Here is a 21347-nt window from a genome sequence, read left to right on the forward strand (position 1 = left end):
TTGTAGCACTTAGTGTCATTATGCCTTTTTCTTGCAATGATAAAGTTTTTCCTACATTTTCAGGTTTTGATATGGTTTGGCATCACTGTTAAAATTCTTTTCTTGAGTCCTCCACAAATAGGACATTCTCCAAAGAGTTAGATCAAACTACAAAGATGTTCATCTTATCTACGAGACTAAAATATCATAATCTCATCAATTTTTAGAGATTTACGACTACAAGAAATGTATCTCTAAAAGTCGAATAAGAAAGGGGCAACAAACATAGTATAATTAACTCTTTATCATATTTAACCTTTTTAGTCTTCGTATAAAGACAATTTCTTTAAAGGCAGATAAGTATTCTACCAAAAAGTCTATCAATATGAGAAAAAAATCATCAGATAAACTTGTTAGTTAGAGTTTTTTCATGCATGGTTGCTCTAACATCAATCATAATGCAACAACGGTTTTTCTTCAATACATCTTGTAGATTTTAATTCAAAAAATACAAATATAACAACGATATCATACTTTAATGTCATGATTATATGATTCAGACAAGAAACTTATAAGCTATTGTACTAGTTGTTAGAATATATGGTCTATCAAGTAGCAAACAACCATAAAATAAAATAGATACAAGAGATTACATGAAAAATTACAAACGAAAGAGAAGAACTTTCACGCATCAAAAAGTACAATAATATAAGAGGATTCAACGGTGGATCCACCTTTATCTTAGGGTGGACACGTGTCTCTATGAAATTCGAATTTTCTTCGATTATGTACTTTTATTGATTGTGTCCATCTTGAAATTTTATTTGTGCTCACTCCATACGAAAATTTGTGTTATTAACATGTGTGTCCATCCTAAAAAAATTTTGGATCTGCCACGAAAAGGATTTGTAGCAATTGAGTTACATCTAACTCTAATCTATAGTACATTTTCATAAAGATAATTACTTAATTACAAAGAAAATATAAAAAAAAACCTACTCAAATTAGATTCCTACTTTTAATTGATGTCTAATAATAGAAGTAATCTTGTATGAATTCAAACTAAATTCGAATCTCAAAATTCTAATAAACTCTAACAAATATACTCTATTAGTTAAGAAATCCGTTTCGTATCTTATATATATATATATATATCATACAAGCTATAAGTTTGCCATAAGTTTCGATCTTATTCTGACGAATGTAATTGCTCCATACGAGATTATCATACCTAAAAATTGAAGAACCAAAATCATTCGGTTGATTTATTGCTATGAATCGTTATAAACGATAGAATTTTTAAAATATATATAATATTAAAATTAATTTCAACGTTTGTTAAAATGATAATTTTAGCGTATTCTTTTTCTAAGCATTTGGCCTCGAACGTATCATTAGGGCAAAATACTCATAATATTTTAAAAAATAATCATTTTAGTCCTTATTTTTTTCTGGAGCATTTTAGTCCTCACGGTTTCTCTTAGAATAAAAAGGCCACTATTTTTAACCATGTGTTAACTAATGATTTTCATCAATAGAGTAGGGGTGATCAAAAACTCGACTCGACTCAAAAATTGATTTTTTTTTCAATTTTGAGTTATTTGAATATTCGAGTTAACTTGAATTATCAATTCGGTTTTCGAGTTCAAGTCGAGTTGAAATTTGAAAATTTTGAGTACTCGAAATATCGAAAATTTGGCTGACTATTTTGACAAATTTTTATTTAGTCTGATTTCCTTATCATTCAATTCTATTTCATTTTAAGTCCATTTTTTTTACCAAATTTGAACCACATGCTCCTAAACCACAGTAGAATACATATGTGCTTTCAATCCTAATAACATTTTAATTTTTTTTAATTTATTCCCTCAACTTTCATGATTTCCTTATTTCTTCAATTCATCCTTCATTTTAAGTACACTTTTTACCAAATTTGAACCACATGTTCCTATACCACTATAAAATACCTATATAACTTCAATTCCTTTTTACTAAAAATATACTCTCTTTTTATCTAGTCCATTAACTTTGCATTTTACTCGATTTGTTTTGACTATAATTGTTTGAAAATCTTTATTCCATCAATTCATCGACCCTTTATACTGTCATCAATACTTACCCTCAAAAACAGAGGGAGCTTTTATCCTAAAATAAAACGTTAGGAGCCAAAATGCTCAAAAAAGAATAGAGATCAAATAATCACTTTTATAAATGTTGGGGGTGATTTTGATATTATGCCTAAAAATAAAACAAAAGAGCAATTTTTAGGTAGAGATAGAGCAATTACTATTGGCTGAGGATGAAAACACCCGCTGTCATTATAAATTTATAATAATAGACTACACCTCCGCACTGGAACGCACGTGGGAATGCATTGCCTAACTAATGTAAATTTAAAATATAGTTAGAAAAATATATTAACCGCAGTTTCTCTTTAACTACCTTTTACAATAAATATATATCTTCGGTAAATTTTCATAGATCTATATGTGAATGTAGTAAATAATTTAGATAAAATACACAAATGACATCTGACTAAGATATTATTTATGAATCATACTATAAAGTTATAAATAATCCCTCAATTATAGAGAGTACTTGTTGAGTCCTAGAACTATTAAAAGTTACAAAATGACAGACGATCATTAAATTTTTAATAGAAAATGAAGAGTTTTGAATATAATGAATAGTCGGTGAACATTTTGTAACTTTAAATGGTCGAAGGATTCAACAAAGCAACTCTCTATAGTCGATAGACCATTTTATAACTTTTAATAGTCAATGTACTCAATAAAGTAGTATTCTATAGTCAATGAACCATTTATGTACTTTACCCATTAATTTTGTGTTCAATCATGCATCAGAACTTTTTTTATTCAAAGAATAATTTTATTATTATTTCGCATCCAAATGGATGGACTTAGCTCTAAAATAACACTGAAAATGACATTCATATTTATATTATAAAATTATTATTTTTAGCCAAAATGATTATAAAATAGTATATGTTCTAAACAAATTCATCCCTGAGCACGGGCAAAAGGGGCGCTCGCCCAAGGCCCCCTCTTGTATGGGCCCAAAATTGTAAATTTACATATAATTAAAAGATCATAAATTATTTATTTAGTCACTCATCTATTATTTTATTTCTGTTTTGGTCATCCAATTTTTTTCTTCAAAATCATACTTAACGTTACATTTTCTTTTCTTTTTTTACTATCTACCATTAAAAAAATTAATAGCGAAGTTGATGTATCATTTTTAAATTATTTTTTACTTTACACTTAATTATTCTTTTGTTATTTTTTTGACAAGATAAAGAATGTTACAACCTAATTTTTAAATCATTTTTAAAAGAGGATCATACTTGTTTTGTGTGAGTAGTTGGGTGTTTAACAAATTTTTTGATGTTTTCTATTTAAAATTTAATGTATTTATTAAATAGTTTATTAAACGTAATATAAAAATAATTTACAAGTAAATTTATTTAGTTTTGTTTGTTCTTACAATTCAAATTTTCTATACTTGTTATTAGGGGCTTAATTTTTATTTTTGCCCAAGGCCATTGGGGCTTAATTTTTATTTTCGCCCAAGGCCATTAAAATTTCAAAAACAGGCATGGTTCTAAATACTCTCAACCATTTGACAACGAATGTTCATTTACCCTTACAGTCGGTGGTGCTTAAACCCATTACCTCTAAGAACATTAATCATTCCTTAATCACTAAAGTAAGTTGGTTCATGCTATATTATAAAATTATTAACTTAATTAATGTTGAAATTAATAAATATTGTAAATACATTGTTTATTAATCTATAAATATTCTTATAAATAAATTTTATGTGAAATATTTTATTTCATCAACACCATAAGTGCCACATAATCTAATTAACAAGATTTGTTATATATTTTCTTTATTTCTTAAAGGATAAATGTTTGATGATCATAATGTCAAAAAAATTACTTAAATAATATTTTGTTCCTTTAAGTTATACTCTATTATTATTTTAGTATTTGGAGATCTTTTCCTGTTGGTATTTAAATTTGTCAACCGTAACATATTATCTCCAACACATTTTTTGTTATAAAAAAACACGTGACACATAACTGTAAATCTGAAAATTTAAAAAAAATTATAAAAAATCTTTAGAAAAATTAAGAAAAATATTTAGAAAACTTTATAATATTTTAAAAAATAAGAAAATTTTGGATTATTTTAAAAAGTTTTAAGTTTTTAGTAATTTTTAAGGTTTTTTAAAATTAAATTTATATTATTTATCACGTAGCACATTCTAGAGTGTAATATAGTTTTTTTATAAATAGTAAAATGATTTGGGAGTGCTTTATAATGAGAAAATTTAAGGGTCAGATTGAATCAATATACTTGTAGATATTAAATTAATAGGACCATCCTTTTAAAATTAAATTTATATTTATCACGTAGCACATTCTAGAGTGTATATAGTTTTTTTATAAATAGTAAATGATTTGGGAGTGCTTTATAATGAGAAAATTTAAGGGTCAGATTGAATCAATAATACTTGTAGATATTAAATTAATAATAAGGACCATCCAGCTCAGTTGGTAGAGCACAAAGTTTTTAACTTTGGGGTCGTGGGATGGAGTCTCATTGAGGGCATTTCATAATTCAGAGGTCTCCTACGGAAGCTGTTCTCAACTTGGAGTTGGGGCAGCCTATTATTCTACCTCCCCTACCCCATTACATATGGAAATAAGGGTTAGCTAATTTATTAAATTAATAATAAGATATACTTTTAAGGACTAGAATACAATTTAGCCCAAAAAATATGTATTGACGAACCTCAGGCAATTTAAGGAAATCCACGTCATCTAGGGCACAGTATCAGTATTCTTTCATGTGAGTTTATACTCGCAATGCAAACCATCCTCTGTTTTCACTAATTCCAAAATATTAACCCAAGGTTCGCTTGGTTGGGTACTTGAGTAGGGTCAATTTCGTGAATTCGGTTTCATATTAATGAAAAAAACAAAATAGGGTAAACTATGTGTTTAGTACCTAAACTATTAGTTTTTATCGTTTTAATATCTAAACTTTCATTTTTTTCAAACACATACCTAACATTTAATTTTTGTTTCATTTTCATAATTCGAACGGTGGATACAAGAGAATGACGAGCCGACCAATAATTCAATTTCAAGCTCATCAGACGGGACTATGGATATCGGAGGATGGAGAAATCGAAGAGTACATTGTCGATTTGTGGAGATTGAGGCGTTTCCTGCTGAAACAGTGGTCTGATTCATGTTCGGGGGTCGAAAAGGAGCGAGCTGAAAAATGTGGGCTTCATCGACTGACGGATGCAACGGTTGGCAACTATAGACGCGGAGGTCGGCTGGCTCGTCCATTAAATTTTTAACGGCGAGTATTAAAATGAAACAAAATCTTAACATTAGATACGGTTTTAAAAAAAAATAAAAGTTTAAATAAAAATAAATTAAAAATGATAGTTTAGATAATAAACGTGTTCTCAAAATAAGAAGAAGAAAAAGCGTAAAAAAAGGTGTGGGATTTTTTTTAAAATGAGGGAAATAATTAAATAGTGGACGGAGAAAAAACCGGCCAGTCAGAGGGGCTCGTTATTTCCTATATAAACCCGTTTTCTCTCTTCACATTCTGCATTGTATTTCCAATAGGGAAAGAACCTCTCCCTTATTCTTTCTCTCTGGATCTCTCTTTGGCTTCATTATCTCTCTGCAGCAGCAACTCTCAGGAGGTAAACAAAATAAAGTAATTAAATAAAATTTATGAAAATGAGATTCTACCTTTCCACTTTTTTTCTATTTCTTTTTGTCCATTCAGGGGATTTATATCTTTCTAATTTGGAATAATGATTGAGGAATGAAATTAGACGTTCTTGAATCGAAGATCAGAGATTTTGACCTTTGGATTAATGCATTCTTTGGATAATATTTCTTTGACGTGTTTTAACTAGTTATTATTAGGTTTTCTTGTTTTGATCTACGGAAGTTTTTATTTTTTATTTTAGGATTCGTTGATTAGAAACGAACGAAAATGGAGCTTAATTGTTTTGATTTTATACTTGTGTAAACCCTGGGTTTTCTTATTGGATTAGGGAGTTTTGATCTGGCTGTGATTTGAGGGTAGGTTAGGTGAAACTATATCTGCTTATTGAAATTATGCTTTTGTTAACCTAATTTAGGGATCTTATGATTCTAATCTAGTTCTGATTGAAGTTCCTTTCAGTTTTTAGTCAGTTACCATTGGGGGTTGGTAAAGATCTCCAGGTTCTTCTTGCAATGTTGGTGTTACATTCGATTAAGTTCAATTATCTGCTTACTCTGGAGTATATGGTGTTGATTGATATTGCTTGAATTTCAGTGCACCTTCGGAGTTTTCTTGTTACTTTATTTTGATTACTTATTTTGTATTTTTGTCCGGCATTGGTTGAATGATTTTGTATATATATTTTGGGTAATCTTATATTTTGCTGTTGTTTCTAGAACTGTTTATTAGTTAGTATAGGTTATGTTGATTGTTGCGGATGTCCATTTTATGGTTAAACTGATTATCATTGGATTTCCTTTATGATAGAAGAGTTGCATACATTTTGGTTGCAATATATAGCAACTATATTGCCTTGTGTCTTAATCAATCTCTTGTTTCTTACTTGGTAACTTACTTCTTAACCTGATTTGTTTGGTTTGGATACCTTGCTTTTGAATTATCTATATCAATTATTCTGATGAATTTTATTATATGTAGAGGGCATGACATGTGCTGTTTTCTCTGAAACAAAAGCGCAATAGAGCCAGTTAGATTTTGTCAAGATAGTCGTTGCTTGTATGCATTTATATGAAATGGGTTCCCGAGGAAGACTATTATTGATCTTAATGAACCCCCCGCTGAAGATGATGAAGAGTGTGATGATGCTTCCTGCTTACAGCCACAAAAGGCACTTCCATTTGCAAGTTGCCATGCTCCTGACTTGTTTGTCACAGCAGCAGGTTCTCAAAGAATAGTAAATAACCATGCATTCTCACATGCGCCATCTGGTTCAGATTTCAGCCTTTATGCGACCCAAAACCTCTACTTTCCCTGAAGTAGGTGTTGAACCCAAGAGGGGAGGCAAACAGAATTTTAATTTGGCATCATCATCTTCAAAGTCAGTACAGTGAGGAGAGAAAAGCCCATGTAAAAGCTTCCTCTGTTTCAGGTTCTGCAAATGCTCAACCTGTGGAAAGAGAAGAAGGTGAGTGGTCTGATGCTGAGGGTTCTGCTGATGCACATGGAAATAGTAATATCCATGAAGATATTAAGGCTTCACAAGAGCAATGTGTACAGGAAGTGATGGAAACTAGTGCTTCAGGTCTGACTGTTGACTCTGTTAGTGCTACTGAGAAGAGTCATTCTCCATTAAGACTGGAGCACATCTGAGTGATCAGAAATGCAACAATAGCCGAAATTCAGAAGGAAATGCTTCAGGTGTAACTGTTGACACTGTTAGTGCTGCTGAAAAGAGTCATACTCCATTAAGACTGGAACAAATTCTGAGTGATCAGAAAGGAAACATTAGCCGAAATTCAGAAGGCAACGCTAAAGGTGATATATCTGTTGATCGTCAGGAAGAACCTGGCTTGTTGCCTAAACAAAGAGAAGTTAAAGGTATTGAAGCTAGTTATGCACTTAAGTGTGCGAATAATCCAGGAAAGAGGAAGATAGACGAGCAGAAAGAAGCAATGCTGGGAAAGAAACGAAATAGGAAGACCATGTTTTTTGGAGGATGTTAAACAAGCTGGTCCCATAAAAACTTCTATCACAAAAAGGCAGAACTTGTCAACTCCAGTTATTACTCGTACTGTGAAAGAAGTTCGTACTGCTCCTGGACCTCAACTTGGTGAAAATGTTGGAGAAAAGCAGGGTCAGCCAGTAAATGAGATCAGAATCAAGTCGATTTACCATGTAATGAAGGAAGCAATCCCACAGTTGAGTCATGTGATCTAAAACCTGGATGTAATGGTAGTATGAATTCTGGACTACTCGCCAGGCCTAGAGGTTAAATAGTGACATTGATCTTTCAGAGGCTCAGCTACCACCAATTCCGAGGCAGAGTTCATGGAAGCAACCCCTAGATTCAAGGCAGCTTAAGAATCCACAGTTTTCTAATAGGAAGCCAGCTTCAAACCAAAGCTCCATGGACACTAAGATGGTAAACAAGAAACATTTTCCTTCTAAAAAGACAACTTCGACTAGTATCTCGTATCAAGATGCATCTGTGGAACGTTTACGAGAGGTGACAAATGAAAAGTTTTGGCATCGCCCAGTAAAAATATTATGTTTACGGACGGCGTTTGACTATTAAACTTCTTAATTCCAGACATTCATATTCAGTTTTTCCTCTTGCTTGCCTTTACAGTTTTATTATTTTTCTCATGCCAGTTATCCATGTCCTTCAATTATCACTCTATGAGATTGGTAACGCTCAGAGGACATGGAAGGTGATGAGATGTATTTTTTATTCTGAAAGCTGGTTTTCATTGTATTGTTGCTACTGATTTATTTGCAATGTCTATTAGCATTAGTTCTTATGTCTGGTTATTCTGATATAATTTTTATTGCAGAGAGATTATTCATGTGTCATATTTGGAAAGCTTCCTAGCTTACCACTCAATTATTGCTCCTTGTAGAATTTTGTGTTTAGTAGAACATTTGTAATTGAATAAACAGCCATTGGTGTTTTTTTATTGCTGGCGCATGCACTTTGTAGGAGATTTTTAGGGTATATTTTTTATTTCTACTCTTTTTTGAGCTATAGACATTAAATATCATTAAATTGAGCCTTAATAATTTGTATGAATTTTTTAGGCCATTGATATGCTTCACTTTAAAAGAAAGACTATATAATCAATTGAGGGAAGTTCCAGCTTTCTTTTTCTTTTTTGTTTGGCAGCTACTAGATTGCATTTTATCATTTTTAGGTTCTGAATTATGAGACCATGACAGCCTAGTTTCTTTCAAGTGTTAGGCTAGATGTCGATTTGTTTCTATCTTTTGTTTTTCTCCTTTCTGTTATTAATTCTTTTATCTGTACTCCTTTTAGCCCTTATGCTTGACCATAAATTTATCGCTGCATGCATCAGAGGATACTGAACTGCAGTGCGTTCCTGGGCGGTTTGAATCTGTAGAAGAGTACGTCAAAGTATTTGAGCCTTTGCTTTTTGAGGAATGTCGTGCACAACTGTACAGCACATGGGAAGACTTAACTGAATCACCTTCAAGAGATACACATATAATGGTCCGTATCAAAAGCATTGAAAGGCGGAAAGAGAGGTAGAAGTTCCTATTTACTCTCTTAGTTTCTTTCTGTCTTTGTCTTAGTTCAAGTAGTTAAATTTTGTGGTGGTTTTACTAAGTTTGACAATTAATAGTTTGAAATTTGATTCCGAATAGCATTTTGGGTCTATTGTAGAAACAAGACCAGTTGGGAAATGTTTCCATTAGTTTTTATTAATTTGGCAAAAAAAAATTGTATTTGGTTTTAGGATGGTATGATGTGATAGTGCTTCCTACTAATGAGTGCAAGTGGGTATTCAAGGAGGGCGATGTTGCTGTTTTGTGGGCCCCAAGGTGGGTTCAGGTATGATATTGATCAAGTCTTTTTTTCAGAATTATTTGGTAATAATTACAAATTCATAAATATTATACCTTGGGATTGTTTACTTGTACCAAATAGATAGAACTAAGCGGAACAACACTTTAATTGAAGAAGAGGAGGCTGAGGTTACCGGACGTGTGGTTGGTACTGTTAGGCGGCACATACCTATTGATATCGTGATCCTCTTGGTGCAACTCTTCACTTTCTATGTTGGGGATTCATATGATTCCAACTGGTAATTCGAGAAACATCACTTATTGATATTCTGTTTTTGCACTACTGTAAAATATCCCAAAAGCTTATTTAGCACTGTTTTTAATGGCAAAATAACATTAATTTTACAGCAACGTTGATGATGATCACATTCTGCGGAAACTTCAGCCTAAGGCCATTTGGAATCTAACTGTTCTTGGATCTCTTGCAACTACCCAGCGGGAGTATGTGGCATTGCATGCATTTTTTTCGTAATTTGCAGGTACTTATTTATTATTTTCAAAGACTATTTGTATTCTTGTTGCTTGTTGCATTTTTATGCTTAATAAAATTTCTCTTGTGGCACAGATGCAAACTGCAATACTTAAACCGAGTCTGATCACTTTCCCAAGTATGAGCAGCAACTCCTGCTATGCCTGAATGCTTCACACCTAATTTTGTTGATTATTTGCATAGGACCTTTAATGGACCCCAGCTTGCAGCAATCCAGTGGGCGCTACTCATACAGTGCTGGAACAAGTAGTGGGACAAAGAGGCAAGAGCCATGGCCTTTTACTCTTGTTCAAGGGTCCTGGAACAGGTAAGACGCATACAGTCTGGGGGATGCTAAATGTCATCCATGGTTCAATCAACACTACTATACCTCTTTGCTTAAGAAACTAGCACCTGAGAGCTATAAGCAAACTATTGAGAACAGTCTTGACAATGTTCCAATGGGATCAATTGATGAAGTTCTTCAGAATATGGACCAGAATCTTTTCCGCACTCTTCCTAAACTCTGCCAAAAGCCCAGAATGTTAGTCTGTGCTCCTTCTAATGCTGCAAATGAGCTTCTTTCACGTGTTCTCAATCGAGGATTTATTGATGGTGAGATGAAAGTCTACCGTCCTGATGTGGCTAGAGTTGGGGTAGACTCTCAAACAAAGGCTGCTCAGGCAGTCTCTGTTGAGCGGAGAAACTGAGCAGCTTTTACTCAAGAATCGTGATGAAATCTTAGGACATATGAACACTTTAAGGGCTCATGAGCTATGTTATCTCAGCAGATAGCTACTCTGCAAAGGGAACTTGCTGCAGCTGTTGCTGTTCGGTCCCAAGGATCTGTTGGTGTTGACCCTGATATTCTTGTTGCTCGAGATCAGAACCGAGATGTATTGTTGCAGAACCTTGCTGCAGTTGTTGAAAACAGAGATAAGGTTCTAGTCGAGATGTCTCGGCTTCTTATTTTAGAACCAGGTTCCGTGCCAGAAGTAACTTCAACTTAGAAGAAGCCCGGGCTAATCTTGAAGCAAGTTTTGCCAATGAGGCAGAGATTGTTTTCACTACGGTCTCTAGTAGGGTCGTAAGTTGTTTTCTCGCCTTACCCATGGATTTGATATGGTTGTTATTGATGAGGCTGCCCAAGCTAGTGAAGTTGGAGTTCTTCCTCCCCTTTCTCTTGGTGCAGCAAGGTGTGTACTTGTAGGGGATCCCCAGCAGCTTCCTGCAACAGTCATTAGCAAGGCTGTTGGTACCCTCTTATACAGTAGAAGCCTTTTGAAAGGTTCCAGCAAGCAGGATGCCCAACTATGTTGTTATCTGTGCAATATAGGATGCATCCCCAAATTAGGGATTTCCCTTCTAGGTACTTTTACCAAGGACGTTTACTGATAGCGAAAGTGTTGCCAACTTACCTGATGAGGTTTACTACAAGGACCCTTTGCTTAAACCTTATTGTTCTATGATATTACCCATGGCCGGGAGTCCCATAGAGGTGGATCTGCTTCATACCAGAATGTCTATGAAGCTGTGTTTTGTTTGCGCTTGTATGAGCATCTACAGAAAACTTCAAAATCTTTGGGTGTGCCAAAAATCACAGTTGGTATATCACACCATACAAACTGCAACTAAAATGTATACAACGTGAGTTTGACAGTGTGCTAAAGTCCGAGGAAGGGAAGGATCTATATATTAATACTGTAGATGCTTTCCAAGGCCAGGAGCGTGATGTCATTATTATGTCTTGTGTCCGGGCCTCGGGTCATGGTGTGGGTTTTGTTGCTGACATTCGTCGAATGAATGTTGCCCTTACTCGTGCCAGAAGCGCTTTGTGGGTATGAGTTCTTTCTTCTGCTTTCTTCTGCTCTTCTATCTCACATTCTAGTTCAGATCATCCTGACCGCTTGATGTTACTTATTTTCCGGATCTGACTTTGATGTTTGAACAGGTTATGGGAAATGCAAATGCTCTGGTGCAATCTGATGACTGGGCAGCCTTAATCGCTGATGCCAAGTATAGGAATTGTTTTATGGACATGGATTCTTTGCCCAAGGAGTTTGCAAAAGACTTACACTCCAAAGATTTTTCAGGGCCAAGGGGACTTGGTTACCCTTCACAAAATAAGGCTCCTAGTGCAAGGGGTTTAAGGTCTGCTGGACCAAGACTCAGATCATTAGATATGTCACGGATTCCAGGTTTGGAACACCATCAGAAGACGAAGACAAGTCAGGCATCAGTAATTTCTAGGAATGGGAATTATCGGCCGTTGAAAACATCAATGGAGACTTCCTTGGACGATTTTGATCAGTCAGGTGATAAATCTAGGAATCCCTGGCAATATGGTATACTGAAGAAGCAAAATTCTGCTGGTGCTGTGGGGAAAAGAGATTCCTAGCTGTTGGCTTTTTATTTGTTCATGGTGAAGTGCCTTGGAGCATAACTTCATTTCTAAGCCTTGTGATTGAAGTGTGTGAAGAGTTCTTGGCTCCGCAAGGATCGAGTGCATTGGCTCTTGAACTATTGTTAAGTTACTGAATTTGTGACAAGTTGGTACGGACCTGTGTTAGAGAACTGCCCTATGACGAGCAAGATGAGAGTATTTGCAAGGGGCACCCAATGAAGTTTTGCTCAAGGCTTGGTTACCTGTTAAAGATCTGTGTACGAAACTGGTTCCTGTGCTTTCTTGCAAGGAGGTGGATAATTTCGGAGGGGATGTATGAAATAATACCCTGCACTAACCCACCAGCTTACATGCTTCAAAGGTAATAAGAAATAAACCACAAGGCTATATCTCTTTGGGAAAACCACTTTTATGGTACTATGGTGGTCATACGCTGAATCAGGGAACCGAATGCCTGGCATCTTGGGCTGTGCTGTCCAACCAAATTTCTATTGATATCCAGTGTCACCTTATATCTGTTTCTGCAATATATCGGTTGACACATTGATTCAGGAATGTGTTGATAGAAAAAAACTGGTCACACTTGAAAGGAGCATTGTACATTCATTATATACGACGTGAAATCGGGGAAGAGGACCGCAGGATGCTATCAAGAATCAACAGAGTTGAAAGCTGCCACGTACATACTTTGAACATGAAGGGACACACACTAAGGCGACTTATTATTATTCTAGGTTTGCAAGGTACGTGGTTGGTTACCTGAACATTCTTTCTTTGGTTTTGTTTTTGGTTTGTTTGTTTGTATTTTATTGACAAAGGGTTAAGGTGGAAATATGAATTCTTCCAAATTTCTGTAATAGACTAGGAAATCTCAACCATAGGAAAGGGGGAGTATTTCCATAATTTGTGACGATAACTGACCATGTACATATTCTGCTGTGGAACAATGTAATTCTTTTATCGGCATCTCCATCTTTATCTGATTCTCATCAGTTTTACTTTTAAAGAAATTCATATCAGAGGTTACTTTCTTCTGCAATTAGCTTCACTGTAAATTATCAAAGTACTTTTAAATATTTTAGTTGTAAACACTCTTCAAAGTGAGGTGGTGAAGGTAGGATTTTAGTCAGAATGTTTGGATTCCGCATTCATGTAACTTACTCTGAAATAAATGGCGTCTTTGATGAACAAAATTTTTGACAAAATTTATGATTGATTGGTTAATTTTTTTTAAAAAAAATCGATCTTTAATTCCTTCGACAGACTCTAATTCGTATTTCTTGATAATTTTGTGAGATGGGAGTTTGAAAGTCAAACTCTTGTTTTTTATTTTATTTTATTTTATTTTATTTTTTCCCATGTAATAAGATTACACCAAATAATGAAATAATAGTCGATCTTTTTTCGATGAACTCTTCGACTTAATTTACATTAATATTCACCTTCTTCAAAGAGTATACCATAAATTAACATCATCTTTAATATCTTAAGGTTTGATTTGCGACATTGTTTTTTTGGATCATATTATGTTGATCATATATTTATTGAAATGTAACTTTTTATCTTATCTTTAAGAGAGATTATTTTGTCCATATTCTTTATCAACCGACATTTCTTTATTGTTCCTTAATTTTCGATTAGGATTCATGTTTTTGTTGGTTTGTCTCTAAATATTTCATTCTCAGTTGACAGTTTATGAAGTACTTTCTTTAGGAGATTAAAATTCATGCTTTAGTTGAGCAACCTTCATCCTTTTGAAGTATTTGAGAGCACCAATATTTTTATTTTGAAGTTAATAACAAGCTGGTCTTTTAGTTTTAAGTATATTCATGTGTTTCTTCTATGTTTTAGGTCTCGTAATTAATCAGATTGTTATTCTCTTCAGAAGTTCTTGTGTCTGTGAGTATGTATGTTGTCAATGGTTAAGAAAAATTCTGAATATCTACTACCTTATAATCATCTTAGGCTATTAAAGAAAGGGGTAAAGTAAACAAATGGTCCCCGACTATAAGGTGTTATTTTGTTGAGTCACTTGATTATTAAAAGTTATAAAATGGTCATCTAATTATAGGGAATTATTTTTGTTGATTCCTCATACTATTAAAAATTACAAAATAGTTACCTGACTATTCAATGTCCCAAACTCGTCCTTTTTCGTTAAAATTTGACGATAGTCTGAGATGAATGTTAACTTGATGACTGTGATATGATAAAATATGATCTTAGAATCGTTTTACATGTAATCTGTGGCGAGTCAATTTAAATTATACCGTCAAGTCACTGCTTGAAACATTATGCTGACAGGTTAGTGCTCGAAAGCAATAACAATGCTTGTAGACATCATAAAAGATTATTTTATCATATCTCAATCAATATGTTAACGTCTAGCTCAGATGAACGTTAATTTTTTAATAGAAAAAGATGATTTTGGAATATATGAATAGTTGGGAACTCTACAAAACAACGTTTTATAGTCAATGAACCATTTTGTAACTTTTATAGTTGGAGACTTAACAAAGCAATACCCTACGGTCTAATCGGAGATTATTTGGGTACTTCTCCAAAAGAAAATTACATTTCCAAAAATTATTTTTAAAGTATGTTTCTGAGAAATATTTTTAAATTATTCAATTTGATTCAAGTATTTAATATGATTGTCAAAAAATAATTTTGAGAAAATAAATATTATTTTAGACATATTTAAAATAAAATATATAGCTAAACTCTATTTATTTTTAATATTATAATATATATCAATTTATATTATGATAAAATATAAAAAATATTAAAAAAAATTGTAACTATTGTGCACTTCTATAAAATATGTAATTTAAAATAAAAAATTTGATACGATGGGATATGAAAATTTTAAACTCACAAATAATTTCTTAAACTATATAATATAAGATTAATACATTATTTAAGTTTAAATAGTAAAATATAAGATAACAAAATAAAAATTAAAACTATACTTTTAGTTCAGAAAAGTGCATTTTTAAATGTAAAAGTCGAAATTTGAAACTTCTACGTTTAGTTGAATTTAAATACATAGCATGAAAAGTAAAATCTAGTGATACGGACAAAGCTTTTACTAGCATCTGAGTTAGGCTTAGAGATCGGTTCCTTCCTTCAGTACTTGTTCCCAGCTGCCGGTTATTTTGTTTTGGTTGGTTACTTAATACATGAGAATGAGACATAGATGTTGATGGTAATCCAAAGAGAATATCCGGCTAAAACTCCATAGGACATTTCAATGCAACATCGCATCTAGTTCTGCCTGTATTGAGCCAACCCCTGCAACCAAAGCTAGAATCATAAGCATTCGTCTTTCTCGTTTACGGAGATCTGATGAGAATAATGCAGAGAGTATGTTACATACCCTGGTATAAGCATAGACTCCAGTCTCTGTTGGCGCTACAGGACTTCCCTCCTAATGAAATTCTCCTCTTTAAAAATGTAAAGCATAGGTATCCCGGTTGATAGTTCTAAACTGATAACCTGGAACATCAGTTGCATATTAGCCTTGTTGTTAAACGACTCGAACTCAGAAAAGAAAAGGGTTCATACCTCCTGGGAGGTAATTTGTCAAGATACATGATGATGGACCTTAATGAATTCCCATGGGCAGCAATCATGACATTCTTTCCGGATTGAAGTTGGGGTTCAATCTGCAAACACAAGAGTTCCAAATGAATCGTATTAGAGAAACTGCTTTCTCAATTCATCCAAGGCCTAACGGATCAACTAAATGATCAAATATTGGATGAAGCAAGTTACATTATCTTTAAAATATGCAACAGCTCTTTGAGCGCACATTTCCAAACTCGCCATTGGGAGGAGGTATATCGTAACTTCTGCGCCACTCGTGAACCTTTTCCTTCCGAATCTCTCCGCGGTTTCCTGTTTATTGAGGCCTTGTTTCTCCGTACCTGCACAGTAACATGAACTTCATGAATCATACGGAATGAAATGAGGTATGAGAAAAAACGAGACAATTATGAGCAGCATGAATCATTCTTCTTGGTAAAGAGAAGGAAAATTGATTACATTCTTTCATTCAATTGCCAAGCAGCTATAACGGGAATTGATTGCTTTATGGTTTCTTCACTGTATATTTGACTCCATGCCTTTGCTTGCTCACTCTCATTATGCATGATAATTGGCACCTGCCGACAGGTGAATGTATTAGTCTAATAAACAAAAGAATGATTAATACCGGTCTCAGACTTTCTGTCGAACAATAAGGACTTTTTAGTAACTTCAAATCCATTTACCACATCAACGACTCTACTAAAGACCGATGATAACGGTTGTGAGGTACCCGGTATCACCAAGTAGTCACTAGCACCCTAAACTTTAGTTACTGTAAAATTTATTTTTCTTCGAGTTACCTTCTTGCGGCGATGCTGAGTCATGGCTAACATGGCAGTCATCTGTGCACGGATTAGTGCCGATGTATATATCATGTCGACAGGTATGTTGCTGATTCTCCTGCCAGCTTCAATTGCCTCTTCGACACCCTTTTTGGTTAATGGCACATCGACACAACCTGTAAAAAGGTTTTCTCGTTCCATAAAGACTCGCCATGACGGATCAGTATCAAAGCTGCTTCATCTGCATGAATATCAAGAAAACAATCACAAGCAAGACCGATTTTGTTCCCCGAGTTACAAGGAGAATAGCAAATCACTTGCATCAGTTGGAATCAATGTGCTTCTGCAGTCTACCCATTTAAATTTTGAGGAATTATGATCTGTGCTACTTGAAACAACTCATTAGTATAGTGTGATTTGATCAACCTTATAATCAAGAAGAAAAATGGTGCAATGGTCTAGAACTCCCTAACTAAATATGAAACTATGTGTAGGATGGTCTGTCTTACTCGATTTAGTGCGAGATTCACGGATGCCATTGTTCGAGGGGGCTAAAACAGGATCAACAACAGGTTTGTGAAGCTGAAGCTTGAATCACACTGAGTTTCCCCTCTCTAGAACTATAAATCCCTCTCTTTGAGACCCCAACTTCAACCTTAAAACCTTTGGAATCAACTTCACCGAGCTATTCCGGATTTCGCAACGAGTTCCGGAATTTCCGAGCAGCTGAAGAGTCCAACTGTTTGGTGCACATAGCATTGGCCATTCTGAAAATTCAAGAGGATATAACCTAAGAACACCACCTATATCTAAACAAAATAAAGCACAAACATACAACACAAGGTCTGATTATAAAGACATTAAAGTTTTTTCTCAAGAATGGATTTGCCTTCCATTGCACAAAGAGAAAAAGAATGCTACAGCAAATCAGGGTTTTTACTATTCTCTACATCCATGGTTAAAATGCCACTAATTGGCAAACATCCTACATCGAAAATAATCAGACGGATCCAATCAAAAACTCAAATTTAACATTTCTAAATCATTGATTCAAAGAAACAAGACAAAAATGATGGAGAAGATGAAACCAAACCTCAAAGACAGCAAACAGCCCAGAAACCAAAAATGAAATGCTAATTGTTGGGTACACCAAACAACTGAGCTTGGGTTTATTTATAGGTCAGCAGCGAAGAAACCGAGGCAAAGAAAGATGCATATGGTTGGGGCAAAGTTATATTATACAAAGGAAACCAAAAGGAAAGGAAGGAAAGTATGAGTTATTTACATGACAATCATGACACAACAAGGTTTAACTTGAAAAAAGGAATCAAATTTATAGTAACAATCGTTGATGTTGTTGTGCTTGTGGTTTACTTTGTTATTTTGGAACTTGGAAGGAACAGCTTAATGACAGACGGACTGCCTTTTCTCTTATATTACAGGACAAAATATTTCTTGGGTCTTTTCACGTTATTTTTCTTAGTTTGTTTCTTTAGGCAATTTTTTTTGGAATTGTTATTTTAATTACTTTTATAATTTTTCAAAATACAAGAAAATTTGATTATGCAAAGTAGACGAAAGAAACATTTGTATTAAATTTATTCGATGGATAATTACAGGACGAGTGTTAAAATGATTTTACAAAATTTTTATTAATCACAGGTTTAAACTTATTAAATACGTAATAATATTTAGTATCTTATTTAAAAGTCATATAAAATGAAAAGGTAAAAAAAATACTGTTATAGTAATACTTCTTTGCATAACTGTCAATTATATAGTATCGATACTTAAGCTTATGGTGTGTTGATACTAAAAAATGAGTACCCATACTTCTCAATCGATATTCAAGAGTATATTAAAATTTTCTTCTAACTAATAATATCGATATCATTAATAGTATCGATACCAATTGTATCAAATTGACAAAAATAAATTAAAAATGTAAGAAAACATTCTTAAAATTCCAAACTCATCTAAACATCATCTAATGTACTAGAACATTCAACATGCAAGTTTCCTCCAACAAACAAAGTACATCCAAGCCAGATAATATCATTAAACATTCATAAATGATCCACATACAATTTTAATGTACAAACAAATCAAGAGCAACCCATCCTTCATAAACCACATTAGAACATCTTAACATATAAAACTTAGCACATTAACACACTTAACATGTAATATGTATATATATAGCATTATCAACATGTATCCTAAAGCTATATCGACATCCATTAACTATCTTTTCTTCATCAATAGTTTAAGTCATTGCATGTATATACAAAATTACAATATTAAAGACATGCCCATATAACATTCATGATCATAAAAACAAGAAGAATCGCTTATACATGTCACCACAAATTAGGAGTAGTAACCGGATGACATATATAAACGAAGGCTTGATCTGTGACAATGCAAATGTGATTTGATAGATCTAAACTTAATCTATCCTTGCAATATCATGAAAATCAACAAGTGAGCTTAATGAAGCTCAGTAAGGGGGGTCAAGCAATCAAATAGACATAAGCCCATTGTATGTAAACATATACGATCAACATTACTACTAATTGTACTAATAGCGTAGTTTAAATAGTTTTTGCATCATTGTGTCTTGAACCTTGGATGACACATTTTTTTTCTTTATCTTTTGCTCGTTGGGTAGTTCTAGTTGATGAATGGTATAGGTGAGACCAGACGTGAAGAGCAAAAAATTTAGTAGAAAAATTTAAGAAGGAAATTACTAACTACCCCTAATGGGATTGTAAGAATCAAACCCTAAATCCTGTTATTGGTAAAAGCAACCGTTCAGGCCACCTACCTCAATTGCCCTCTCACCTGCATCGGTAGTTGAGTTTCAGACCAAAGCCCACACCCACCAAACATTGACTTTTAATGTTTTTCCCCCTTCTTTTTGGTATTTAGTAGAAACTTCAACGGGGAGGATTGTGTAAATTACATTTCTCTATATACCAATTAGCAAAACATATAATAAAAATGGGAGTATTTCCTTACATAGTGGAATTACGCCATTTATGTATTAATGGATAAATCAAAATTGGAGAATTGCCGTCGTAATTACTATTGGAAATCGACGGTCTATAATCGACACATTCTATATGATTAACGCCGTCATAATATATTTAAAAATAATAATTTTGGGTTTGAATTTTTTAGGGTTTAGGTCATTTTCGTGTTGAGTTTTTCCTTTTTAAGTTTAGTCCTTTTAAGGGTCAATATTTAGGCTTGCACTAATTTTTATCACCTTTATGTACAAGCACTAAATCGAGCAAAGTAACTATATATATATAATATATATATATATATATATATGAGTTAGAATCCACTTACACAATGTAAAATTCTCTAGTTTTACACAAATTTAAGATCGTTGGATGAGTGAAATAGATAATTGAGATTGATTTCTCGTTTTTTTATTTGTAGTGAATATTTTCAGTTCCTAATGATAATCTCAGCCATATTTTCACACACACACACAAATTTAAGATCGTTAGATAAGTGAAATAGATGATTGAAATTGATTCTCGTTTTTTATTTGTTAGTTATTTTTCACTTCCTAATGTTAATCTCAGCCATATATTTTCACACACACGCGCATGCACGCACGCCACACACTAGTTTTTTATTTTCCTAATTATTTTCACATACGCACTCGCGCACACACATATTTCACTAGCAACTTGTCATCGCTGTCTTTTAAGGCAAGATATGTATCAATGTTCACAATTCACTCTCTTTCTTCTCCTAGGATTGATTTTTCACGAAACTCACTCAAAATCGATGAAATTAAAACCATATATATATATATATATATATATATATATATATATATATATATTAGGGGTTTGAGGCATTCTTAGAATTGATGGATTTGAGGTGCATGTTCAAAAATCCAAATGGTAAAAAGTATTATTAGAGAAGACGAATAATATATCTCAAAACTAGCCTCATCTGATGATCATCAAAAGAAATCAAAGTATTAATACATCGAACTTTTAAATAGATTTTGCTAATTTTAGGTGGGTTTCATGAAAAACTAATCCTAGAAGAAGAAAGGTTAGTGAAATGCAATTTTTTTGGTATGATATTGCCTCAAAAGCAACAAGTGATGAACGTGAGTGGTTACTGATGACTAGAAAGTGTAGTGCCAAAGCAATCTATTTAAAGTTTAGTGTCAAAAGCAATCTATTTAAAAGTTTAGTGACAAAATCGATAAATTTCTAAAGTTCAGTGCCTAAAATAATTTCATTTTAGGCATCAATATTTGTCGTCAAAACAACATCGTTTTGTTCATGTCATCACAGTGACATAGGTATTTGTTCACGTCATTGTGATGTTAAAATTTACGATCCAATGACGTATTGAAGTCAAACCAAAGTTTTGTGTTATAAATGGAGAATTGACAGTTTTGATGGATCAACGATACTGCCTAAAGTTTAATG

The 21347-nt window shown here is 33.4% G+C and overlaps 2 pseudogenes; one reads left to right on the forward strand and one right to left on the reverse strand.

Annotated features, from left to right (window-relative positions):
* Positions 1 to 5632: 5632 nt before the first annotated feature.
* Positions 5633 to 12911, forward strand: LOC120160961 (annotated as a pseudogene).
* A 2577-nt stretch (positions 12912 to 15488) lies between these two features.
* LOC120160917 lies at positions 15489 to 18254 on the reverse strand (annotated as a pseudogene).
* Positions 18255 to 21347: the final 3093 nt, after the last annotated feature.

Source organism: Hibiscus syriacus, unplaced genomic scaffold (assembly GCF_006381635.1).
Source record: "Hibiscus syriacus cultivar Baekdansim isolate YM2019G1 unplaced genomic scaffold, ASM638163v2 tig00111394_pilon, whole genome shotgun sequence".
In the NCBI taxonomy this organism is placed as follows: Eukaryota; Viridiplantae; Streptophyta; class Magnoliopsida; order Malvales; family Malvaceae; genus Hibiscus; species Hibiscus syriacus.